The sequence below is a fragment of the Schistocerca serialis genome, chromosome 3 (genome assembly GCF_023864345.2).
Source record: "Schistocerca serialis cubense isolate TAMUIC-IGC-003099 chromosome 3, iqSchSeri2.2, whole genome shotgun sequence".
Lineage (NCBI taxonomy): Eukaryota > Metazoa > Arthropoda > Insecta > Orthoptera > Acrididae > Schistocerca > Schistocerca serialis.
The window spans coordinates 112411429-112424044 of record NC_064640.1 but is presented as its reverse complement, the minus strand read 5'-3'; positions in this window follow the sequence as shown (position 1 = coordinate 112424044).

Here is a 12616-nt window from a genome sequence, read left to right as displayed (position 1 = left end):
CCCTCTGCATGGGTCAATTGTTTTTTTTTTTTTTTAACAGACTACTCTCCATCCAGTGCAGATAATGAGACAGCTGTAGGGGAGTCAGAAATATCAGTATAAGATCAAAAGGAATGCCCCACACAGGTGAGAGTGTTAAAAAAATCCTAGTGATTGACTGTCGAAGCATTTGCAACAAAGTACTATAGTCTGAAGCATCCCTAAAATGCTGTGGATTTCACATCATATTAGGTACAGAAAGCTAGTTGAAACTCAAAATTGATATGTGTGAGATATTTGGGGAAAATTTAAACGAATATCAAAAGGAGAGAGTGATGGTAAACGGAGGTGATGTGTCTGTCACAGTAGACAGGAAATTCAAATCCATCGAGATAAAAATTGAAGCTGCATGCAAGATCATCTCAGCAAGACTCAGTATCAAGAGTGAGCACACAAACTGGATCCTTCTGTCGACTGCCAAACTCACCTCCAGATGTAACAGAAAACTTTGGAGAAACCCTAAGTTTACTAGTATGCAAATTGACTAATCATACTATCATCACTGGAGGAGACTTTAATCATCCAACAATCAATTGGGAAAATTACAGTTTTGTAAATGGTGGGAATGACAAGACATCATGCGAAACAGTACTGTGTTCTTAGAGAACTACCTAGAATGCCTTGTCTGGAAGCCCACTCGTGGTGGCAATATGTTGCATCTCATAGCAACAAATAGACCTGACCTTTTTGAGGATGTCCACATAGAAACTGATAGGAGTGACCATGAGGCAGTTGTAGAAACAATGATTACCAAAGTACAAAGGGCAACTAAAACAAGTAGAAGGATTTATATTTTCGTCACACTAGATAAAGAGGTACTAGTGACCTATCTCAATGAAGGACTCGACATGTTCAGATCTAGAGAATAGGATGTAAAGGAACTATGATCTAGGTTTCAAAGAGTAGTTGACCATGCACTTGATAGATATGTACCTAGTAGAACAGCTCATGACGAGAGAGACCCTGCATCATATACAGTCAAATGGCTCTGAGCACTATGGGACTCAACTTCTGAGGTCATCAGTCCCCTAGAACTTAGAACTACTTAAACCTAACTAACCTAAGGACATCACACACATCCATGCCTGAGGCAGGATTCGAACCTGCGACCGTAGCGGTCGCGCGGTTCCAGACTGTAGCGCCTAGAACCTATACAGTCACTGTAAAGAAACTTCTAAGGAAACAGATACTACTGTGTAATTTACTTTACTTACTTGTGTGAAGTTTGAAAGAGGGGGGAAGGGACCAAACTACGAGGTCATCAGTCCCTCGCTCCTAATAAAACAATGCCACAAGTGTGAGAATAAAATGGACAAAACATATAACACAAAACAGAAAGAAAGGAAAAGCCACAAGAATGAAGGAAAGGCAATGAATACTAAAAGGAACAAAAGAGAACAAGAAAACAACAGAGAGGCGCTAGAAACAGAAGGGAGTAAAACCTGAAAGCAGATTACAGTGGCTGGCCAACCACAAGAATAAAAAGGGAAAGCCAGACACTCTGCAACACATTAAAACCTCCACCCTAAAAGCACTAGGGTGGAGGACACAGAGGGACATAGGACATGTTCTAAAACTTACATAGAAGTCTAAAACCCACTCTCAAAAACTAAAGCTGCTGTGAAGGCATTGTCGCCCAACACCAAAGACAGGGTGCTGGGAAAGTTAAAAGTCTGCCGCAGAGTGGCTAAAAGTGGGCAGTCAAGCAAGAGGTGCACAACTGTCATTTGGGAGCCACAGCGACACTGAGGTGGATCCTCGCAACAGAGTAGGTAACCAAGCGTTGGCCATGTATGGCCAATGTGGAGCTGGCAGAGGACAACTGGTTCCCTGCGAGAGGTCTGCATGGAAGACTTCTACACATTCATAGTCTCCTTAATGACACGCAGTTTGTTGTGCGTGCTGTCATGCCATTCCCTCTCCCAAAGCCGGAAAACCCTGCAGTGTAAGACAGAACGCAGGACAGCTTTGTAGATGCCATCTCCAGAAGCGGTTTTCGCGTTGCCTGTTTGGCCAGCCTGTTGACAAGTTCGTTGCTGGGGATTCTGATGTGTCCTGGGGTCCACACAAACACCACGGAATGGCAGGACTGTTCCAGGGCATAGATGGACTCCTGAATGGACGCTACCAGAGGGTGGTGAGAGTAGCACTGGTCAATAGCTTGTAGGCTGCTCAATGAGTCAGCACAGAGGAGAAATGACTGGCCAGGGTATGAGTGGATGTACTCAAGAGCACGAGATACGGCCGCCAGCTCTGCAGTGAAAACACTGCAGCCAACTGGCAAGGAGTGCTGCTCAACATGTCCTCCATGAACATATGTGAAGCCTACGTGACCACCAGCAATTGAGCCGTCGGTGTAAACCACTTCAGAGCCCCGGAACACGTCAAGAATCGAGAGGAAGTGACAGTGGAGAGCGGCAGGGTTAACAGAGTCCTTAGGGCCATGCAAAAGGTCCAGACAAAGCTGCGGCCGAGGAGTACACCATGGAGGCGTACGTGAATGGACCGCAAGTAGAGGTGGTAAAGGGAAGAACTCCAGTTCGGAGAGAAGGGACCACATGCGAACCGCAATCATTAGCCCCGATCTGGGCCGCCGCTGCAGGAGATGGACTACTGCGGGCGAGAAAAAGGGACAGTAATTTGGATGCTCAGGGGAACTATGAATGTGTGCTGCGTAACTGGTCAGCAGTTGCGCACATCTGATCTGCAGTGGAGGGACACCAGCCTCAACCAGTACGCTGGTCACCAGACACGTCCTAAAAGCTCCTGTCACTAATTGAACCCCACAGTGGTGCACAGGTCGAGCAAATACAATGCTGAAGGCGCTGCCGAACCATAAACCACACTCCCATAGTCAATTCAGGATTGGACAAGGGCTCTGTAGTGCTGCAGCAGCGTGCAGTGATCTGCACCCCAATTGGTGTTGCTCAGGCAACAGAGGGCATTGAGGTGCTGCCAGTACTTCTGCTTAAGCTGACGAAGATGAGGAAGCCAAGTCAATCGAGTGTCGAAAACCAGTCCTAGGAATTGATATATCTCCACTACAGTGAGTAGATCGTCATTAAGGTAAAGTGTGGGTTCCGGGTGAACAGTACGATGCCGACAGAAGTGCATGACACACGACTTTGCAGCTGAAAACTAGAAGCCGTGGGCTAGATCCCATGACTGCGCCTTCTGGATGGCTCCCTGGAGGCACCGCTCAGCAACAACAGTACTGGAGCAGCAGTACGAAATGCAGAAGTCGTCTGCATACAGAGAAGTAAGACGGAGGGCCTGACAGCTGCTGCTAGACCGTTAATGGCCATTAAAAATAGAAAGACACTCAGTACAGAGCCCTGTGGGACTCCATTCTCCTGGATATGGATGGGACTATGGGAGTCACCAACTTTGACACGGAAAGTACGGAGCGACAGGAGGTATTGGATAAAAATCGGGAGTGGCACCCAGAGACCCCACTCACGCAATGTGGCAAGGATATGACGTCGCCAAGTCGTGTCATATGCTTTACGTAAGTCAAAAAAGACAGCAAACAGGTGTTGCCGTCTGGAAAAGGCTGTTCGGATGGCAGACTCAATGGACACAAGATTATCAGTGGTAGAGCGACCCTGGCGAAAGCCGCCCTGACATGAAGCCAGCAAGCCATGTGACACCAGGACCCAACCCATACCATACATTCCAGCAGCTTACAAAGAACGTTGGTGAGGCTGATGGGCCGATAGCTATCCACATCAAGCGGGTTTTTACCGGGTTTGAGCACCGGAATGATGGTGCTCTCCCGCCATTGCGATGGAAAGACGCCATCACACCAGATCCGGTTGAAGATGACGAGAAGATGTCGCTTGTAGTCAGATGAGAGATGTTTAATCATCTGGCTGTGGATGCAATCAGGCCCAGGAGCTGTGCCAGGGCAATGTGCAAGGGCACTGAGGAGCTCCCACTCTGTAAATGGGGCGTTATAGAATTCACTGCAGCTTGTAGTGAATGAGAGGACGTTCCCTTCCTGCCGCTGTTTGAGTGTGCGAAAAGCTGGAAGGTAATTCTCCAACACAGAGGCTCGAGCAAAGTGCTCGGCAAAGTGCTCGGCAGTCGCGTTTGCATCGGTACATAACTCGCCATTTATGGTAACACCAGGGACAGCTGTTGGGGCCTGGTACCCGAAAAGACGTTTGATCTTTCCCCAGACTTGGGAAGGCGACGTGTGGCACCCAATGGTGGAGATGTATCTCTCCCAACACTCCTTCCATTGTTTGATAAGGTAGCGAACACGGGCACAGAGTTGTTGAAAGGCTATGACGTGCTCCACACAGGTCGTCATGTGCTCTCCAGTGGATAGATGGGAGAAGTCTTGGGCTGCAAGTTGATAAATCAATGGCCGAGTAACTACCATGAGCCACACTGAAATGTGTGGCGGCCCCAGTATTTAAGAGGCAGAGGTTGAATTGCGACAGTAATGTTTTGACATCTCTGCCTCGGCCAGTACGCATGGTACCTCCCCACAAGGGGTTGTGGGCATAAAATCTTCCATAAGTAGGAAATGTTTAGGGAGTTGACCAATCAGTGCAGCTAATACAATCAGGGGTACTGCACCATCTGGAGGAAGATATACATTGCGGACAGTTATTTACTGTGTCGTCCTTATTCTGACAGCCACAGCTTCAAGAAGGTTTAGAAGGGGCACATGTTCACTACAGACCGAGCTTAGGACATAAACGCAAACACCACCTGACACTCGATTATAGCTGCTACGGTTCCTGTAATACCCCTTATAGCCATGGAGGGCAGGGGTCCGTATTTTTGGGAACCAGGTTTCCTGAAGGGCAATGCAGATAGCAGGTGTAAAGCTTAACAGTTGCCATAGCTCAGCCAGGTGGTAGGAAAAACTGATGAAATTCCACCAACGGATGACATCGTGAGACTGGGAAGGCATGGAACATTCAATGAGGCAGTTTACGCCTCAGAGTCACCTGCTGCCACCGTTTTGTTGCCTGAGCAGTCTATATCTATTGTGTCTGAGGTTCTGGCGAGACCTAGGTCCTCAGCAGACTCCAAAATCTCCACCCCATCCTCAGTCACAGAGCTTGTAGGTAGCAGTGGTCTGGGTGCCACTGCAACGGTTTTCTTTTTGGATTTCTCTCGCTGCTCCTTGGGTTTCCCTGGCTGGGAGGACTTCACTGGCTCATTCTCTGGGACTGAGGATGAGCGTGAAGCTGTATGACCAGCTGCTTTTGGGCTCCTCAGCCATTGGCGGGTGTCGTCTTTCCCACCAGAAGAAACCTGGGAAGGGGGTGACCCAACTGACCTCTTCCTAGTGAGAGAAGCCAAAGAAGACTTATGATTGTCTGGCTTAGAATTGGGGGTGGATAACCCCGATGGTTGGGAGGGGGGAGGGGGGGGGGTGTTGCTCCCGAAGTAGGTGGTGCAGGAGCAACAGGGAGGGAAATGCCCCCCACCATCAAGAGGGCAGGTGTAGTCTTCCGGTTCTGAGAGGTGACCTGGTTTGGTGGAGCTGATGATGCCAGAACTGTTGTAGCGGCGGCGTAAGACGTTGTCATACGCACAGAATGCAGGCGTTCTAATTTTCTCTTAGCCTCAGTGTAGGTTAGTTTGTCCACGGTCTTGTACTCCATGATTTCCCTTTCTTTCTGGAGAATCCTGCAGTCAGGCGAGCAAGGTGAATGGTCCTCTCCACAGTTGACACAGATGGAAGGCGGTGCACATGGAGTATTTGGACATGATGGGCATCTGCAATCTCGGCATGTGACGCTGCAAGTACAGCAGGAAGACATATGGCCAAACTTCCAGCACCGCATCAGGGGAGGGATGTAGGGCTTGACATCACACCAGTAGACCATCACCTTGACCTTCTTGGGTAATGTATCACCCTCAAAGGCCAAGATGAAGGCACCGGTGGCAACCTGATTATCCTTCAGACCTTGGTGGACACGCCGGACGAAATGTACACCTCTCCACTCTAAATTAGTGCGCAGCTCATCGTCGGACGGCAAAAGGAGGTCTCTGTGAAATATGATACCCTGGACCATATTTAAGCTCTTATGGGGCGTGATGGTTACAGCTTGTCACAAGTGAGTAACTCCTGTGACTGGGCAGAGGATCTGTTTTGATCAAGACTGACCCAGATCTCATTCTGGACAAGCCCTCCACCTCCCCGAACTTGTCCTCTAAATGCTCAACAAAAAAACGAGGTTTCATTTTCATGAAAGATTCCCCATCAGCTCTCGGACATACAAGGTACCATGGCGAATAAGATCCACTGCCATCCTTAGCCATCGCGTGGCCGGGGAGGGGAACAATTTGGGGTCATACTTCTGTGCGTTGAATTGAGCTCCTGATCACTTAGAGGCTGCTGGTGTTTCACCACCAGCAAGAGATGATGGACTACGATTCATCACGTGTCATCCACCTTGATGCCACCCACTCCAACCAGGAGCCCCCCCCATGGGCGCCACCCAGCTACAGCAAAGGCCACCTGGCAAGATGGCCATTGCTGGGAGTCCCAATACCCCAGGGGTATGGGCATCTACCCCTTGGCATACGTGGGGAGTTAACAGCGCAGGCATCAGCAGAGCGATACCTGTGTGGTCAGGGGGCTACAACCAACAGCGGACTGGCTACCATGCTGGATATCAGGTGCAAAGAAGTCCATGGTCATCGTCAATGCAGTAATCGACACTGCATAGTGCATGGTGGAAAACGCAACCAGGAAGGTTTCCTCACCCAAGAGATGGAGAATGGGCAGGACTGCAATGCAACGATGAGAAAATGGGCTAAAGATCTCAATGCACGATGGACATGATGCACCTTGTAAGGTGCCCTTCCCCAATTGGCTCGCTCTTCAGGAAAATTTTGAAGAATGGAGGTCAAACCCTACAGGGGACCATCACATAAAGGCCAAAACATGTTAAACTCCTTTTAATCACCTCGTACGACAGGCAGGAATACCTTGGACCAATTCTAACCCCCGTACCCGCAGGGAGGGGTACATTGTTTGATTTGGGGGAGGGGACCAAACAGTGGGGTCATTGGTGCCATGGTCTAGGATGGCAGTAATCAAGGGAAGAACACCACACACAGCACAGTCCAGTCAAGGTGAAGGGATAATGTGCAAACAAAGAGGGCAAAGTAATGTCAGGGCAGCATAAATAGGATGGAACAAGAGGCAGGTTGGAGGAAATGGGGAGAGCAGGGGTGCGCCCTAGGAACGTTACATGCAATGGGGGCACGAGCACCACCACCGACCCATCCTGACGCCCACACCATACCATTATCATGATACAGAGGGGACAACACCAGCGGAAGAAGACGCAACTAAAGGGTAAAAAACAGCACAGCAGATCAGACAAAAAGTAGGGAGAAGGCGGGGGGAATCTGGTCATTATGAAGGCAAATTCGAGGCCTACCTAACCAATGCCTACACTAAGTGAGGGACTCAAATGCCACAGGAAAATCCAAGGACTTATATCTGAGAGCACAAACCACTTTCCCAAAGAAAACCAAGGACAGATGTAATCATGCAAGGGTTGTCTGCTAACACCTGAGACAAGGAAGGAGGGAGGGCATATGTAGTGCAGAGAGCCAAAAGTTAGGGACGGTCCAGCAAAATATGGATCACTGTGGACAGAGCCTTGAAGCTACAAAAGGGGGTGGCTCATTGCAGAGTAACAAACCATTGGTCAATCTAGTATGGCTACTATGAAAATGGCAGAAGATGGTAGAGTCCCACCGGGAGAGGCAGAGGGAAGAATGCCACATGGTAATAGTCTCCTTGATTGCACGATGTTTATTAGACAGCCTCCCAAGAGTCAGCCCATGACTGAGCAGAAAGGGATTTGATGCAAAGTCACAAATCTGCCCTGGAGTGGTCACAGAGAAAGGGGGTATGTGGTCGTCCCCACAGCCAGGTGATCAGCAAGTTCATTACCCAGGATAACTATGAGGCCAGGAACCCAAGGAAAATCAACTGAACACGCAGCATCACCAAGATGAGAAAAAAGGCTTCGGATGGCAGAGACCAGGGGGCAGAGGGAAAAACACCGAGAGAGAGCCCGTTGCAGCCGTACATAACAAAACTTGGGTGAGGAAGGACCATTCAACAAAACAGAGATCCATATAGGCAGCCACCAATTCCACAGTAAACACCCCACACGTGGCAGGCAAGAGATGGTGTTCTGTGCCAACAGAAGATGTGAAGCCATGTCTCACATGGTCAGCGGATTTAGAACCATCAGTGTAAAAAAATGGCATTCTGAAACTCCCGTAAGAATGTTCAGAACAAACAACAGAACACCATTGGAGTGATGGAGGCTTTTGGTCCCTGGGAGAGATCCATGGCTGAGGAACTAACCTAGGGGGCGGTCAGGAGAGAATGTGGGGAAAGAGGACAAAGAAGGGAGATGAGTCATGGTGGAACGGAGCCCAACTGGTAAATATAACAGAGAGCAGGCATCAGGAGGGCAACGGCTATGAAAAGAATAGAATAGGAAGGGTGTGCAGGGGAATAGTGGATAGTGATGGCAAAGGGAACCAGGAGATGGGATCACCAAATCAAAACGTTTGGGAACCCAGTGTCAACCAAAAGACTATCGACAGGGGTAGTGTGAAAGGCACCAGTGGCTAAATGGATAACACGATGGTGAACCAAGTCCAAGAGAAGTAACGTGGAAGGGACGACAGATCCATAAACTTGAGAACCATAGTCCAGATGGGACAGAACTAATACCCGGTAAAATAACTGAAGAGAATCAGTTTCTTTCAGAGTAAGCCTGCCTTTTTCTCCTAGTGGTTTTCCATCTTCAGGTATTTCACTTTCTTCTCTTTCAGCAAGTGACAAAGCCTACCACCAAGCCTCTTTTGGATGTGACCAACATTTTCTAGCTTTTCTATTGTTGTATTGTACGGATTTTTATCTGTTACAGCTTTGAATGAAGAGGAGTTGCCATCACCAAGGTATTTACTATACATAACAACATACTGGTCCTCAGATCTGGAAAACATCCTCACAACTGCAGTAGCATCCATGCCCCCACTTGAGCCACTACAATTTGTAGAGCATGCTACTACATACTTTTCTTGCCACACTTCCTTACTGTTGGAAATTTTCCTTGTTGCTCACTGGTGGCAGTATTTAGACATAATTTCTGCATCTAAAACTTTACCTAAGTCAATACCAGATGTAACTCCATACAGAGATGTGTTACCCCTTTCCATCCAGGTCCCATTTACACACACACACACACACACACACACACACACACACACACACACACACACAGGTCAGTAACACTTGTAGGAGATTCACTGTCATGAATATCTACCCCAGGACCTATTTCTTTTTGGTTTACTTCCACCAATTCCTCCACTGCTTTCTTTATAGAAACTTTGGCAGTTTCGCATACAGCACCAGACATTTCTTTATTTATGTTTTCAAACCTTGCACAAGGTGGAGGCATGTTCAGAAAACCACACAATAAATTACCTCCTTCCCTGCCCTGTCCAAGGCATCACATGAGTTACAAATTAATTTAAAATCACAAGCTATTCCCACTCTTCTTTCTTCAACAACAGTAATGCATACCATATTTTTACAGCTAACACATGAACATGAAAACTTTATAGCCTGGCAGAGAAGCTCTAAATCAATAAGTCTGAATCCAGTGGAATCCATATCAACATCATTCACACACTTGTACAATTCTCCTGTCTCAAGTTTTGATGCTGAAGCTGAGAGCTTATGTTCTTCATTTCGAGCTGCTTCCTCTTTTTTGTTGGCAAACCGATTTCCAAGAAACCTCCATTTCCTAAACTCAGTTTTCCCACCACCCATTATGCATAAATCTTGACTTCAACATAAAGGTTTGCGAATTCAACCTTCCACCTACTAACGTGTTAGTATTGTCAAAACGTAAATAAACAACATGCAAGAAAGTTTTCAGGCAATGATATAGATGTCAACCAGAGATATAGATGTCTCCCAAAGACATCGAAAGAAAGTAGCCTTCACACTGACCAAAATTCCACTGAAGTAAGCAGTGTCCCAAGTGTCGGAAAAGGTGGGAGTGGCTGCAGTGCAGAGTTAATCAGTTTAACAATTTAAAGGCTGCTATCATGATAAAATTCACACACACACACACACACATACAACAACAACTGTGTACATCAAGAAAATTATATTTTTGAAAAATCGATCTTTTGGACCAAAATCCATTACATCCCCCCTTAAGAAGTAGGGCATTCTGACTACTGTTTCACAGTATATTTATTTCCTCATCAAGTTTGTTGTAAATAGTCCACTACAGGCAACAAAAAAAAAAGTTGGTAAGTGTTCAGCAAGTAGTGATATTTAAAATTAAACTGCGGCGCAATGTGAAATGACACATTCCTCATCATCATGATTTGTTGTGCAAAATGATCCATGTAACATGAAACTACCTAACTAGTTTCTAATCTCTTAATGTCTGAATTGTTTATTGTTCACAGTTCACTTTTGTCCAAGGCTACACTCCAGTCAGTTACCTTTAGGAAAGAGTCCCTGGCATTTAATGTTATATTTGATATTGACACATTTTTCTTTTGAAAAATGCTTTTCTTGCTATTGCCAGTCTACATTTTATACCCACTTTAGTTAGGCCATGATCAGGTATTTTGCTGCCCAAATATCAAAATTCATCTAGTACTTGTATCCTCTCATTTTCTAATCTAATTGCCTAAGCACTGCCTAGTTTCATTCAACTACATTCCATTGCTCTTGTTTTGTTTTTTATTCATCTTATAATTTATTTTTGGTCCATTCAACTGCTCTTCCAAGTCTTTTGCAGTCTCTGTCAGAACTAAAACGTCTTCAGCAAATCACAAAGTTTTGATTTCTTATCCCTGAACTTTAATTCCATTTTCAAAGTTCTTCTGTTTCCTTATTCCTTCACTGTTTGCTCAATGTACCAATTCAATAATATCACGAATAAGCTACACCTCTGTATCACTCTCTTCTCAAACATTGCTTCATTTTCATGTCCTTTGACTCTCGTAACTGCAGTCTCATTGCTGGCATGTTGTTTTTAAGTTACAAAAGAGGTATAAGGGGACAAACTTTATTATTTACACAGCTGAGAGGTTGCAGAGAGCCACTTGACACTTGCCTCCAAATACCGCACTCACTTCCCAGCTTTTTTCTTTGCTTTGGTGGGTAAACCTACCCCAGAACTTAGTTCTTGTATACTTTCTTCCTTGACTAAACTACTTTAAAAAGGAAAATTAGCAAAGTTATAAGTACATTGTGTTTCAGTTTGATTGATATAATTACCACATTTACTCCAAGTCACTTTGTCCATGTATATTAGCATTAGAAACGGTATAACTTTTAAAGGCAGATACATGCTCCTGACTTTACAGTCTCTCACAAAGTCAGTTGAAATTAGTATTATTATGATTGTTTCCTCCAATATATTGTCCTATTGCTTTGCTACATTATTTATGTCTGTTACTCCTTTGCTCTGTTTCTCATATTTTAGTCCTTTATTATTGACTTGTTACATCTTGGAAACCATGAACAAAATTAATGGTACTGCAGGACTCAAATTTGTACTTGGGTTTGGGTAGTATTGTTGTCAGAGAGCCTGTCACTCTCAATAACTAATGTGCTGTTCTGCAGTCTTTTGATAGATTTCAAGATGTTACCAACTTGTTTGCATCCTTTCCTTCTGACCTTGCACTATGTAGATTAAGCAATGTTATTGTGCAATAAGGAGAACTCACCCACTCCACCAAAAAATTAGAAACATAGCAATAGGGTGCAGTCAATGAGGTTGAATTTCCATCACACATTTGTCTACATGAACCCATGTATGTCTGTCTGTCTGTCTGTCTGTCTGCCTCCACCATACACAATCTCCTCCTCCCTCCCCCCCCCCTTTCCCCTGCACTTCTTTCTGGTAAAAGAGGAACAGTGGGAGGAAGGCCAGAGATGTAGCAGTAGTGAAGCAGCAGTAAAAAGGGCGAGAAACATTGTAAGTCTGTTTTCAGTACAGAATATCAGGCTTCCATAAAAGTGGTATTAATACACTAATATCCATTTAGGACAAGAATGTGACATCAAAAGATATCCAGTTCGCTTAAGAAAAGCCACTTTCAGTTACTGCTGTCTAAAATTTCACACCGAAAATCTTGTTTTTTTTTAAGAAGTTCAGTGCTTTAAGCAACACCTAAGACATACTTTCTTTGGCTGCAGACGCTCAAAGTACCACCTGATGTGATAACAAGGAAGAATTCAGGCAGAACTAAAATTTTGTTCAGTCTGATCACATGTAAAACTATATCTCTATTAGTCTGAGTAAGTGCAGTCAAAATTGCTTTTGTCTTTATAAACATAAAAAAGACCTCAAGAATGTGCAGCTCAGTCACGCAATAAAACAGATGACTGATTTTATGCAGTATACTTGAATCATACGATATCACATAATATCCACTTTTAAAGTGTATTCCTTTTACATAACTCCTTCCCTATTTTTTAGTTGGGAAGTGTCTTTTCTAGTTAATATTATAAAATCATGATACTAGGGATTTACAG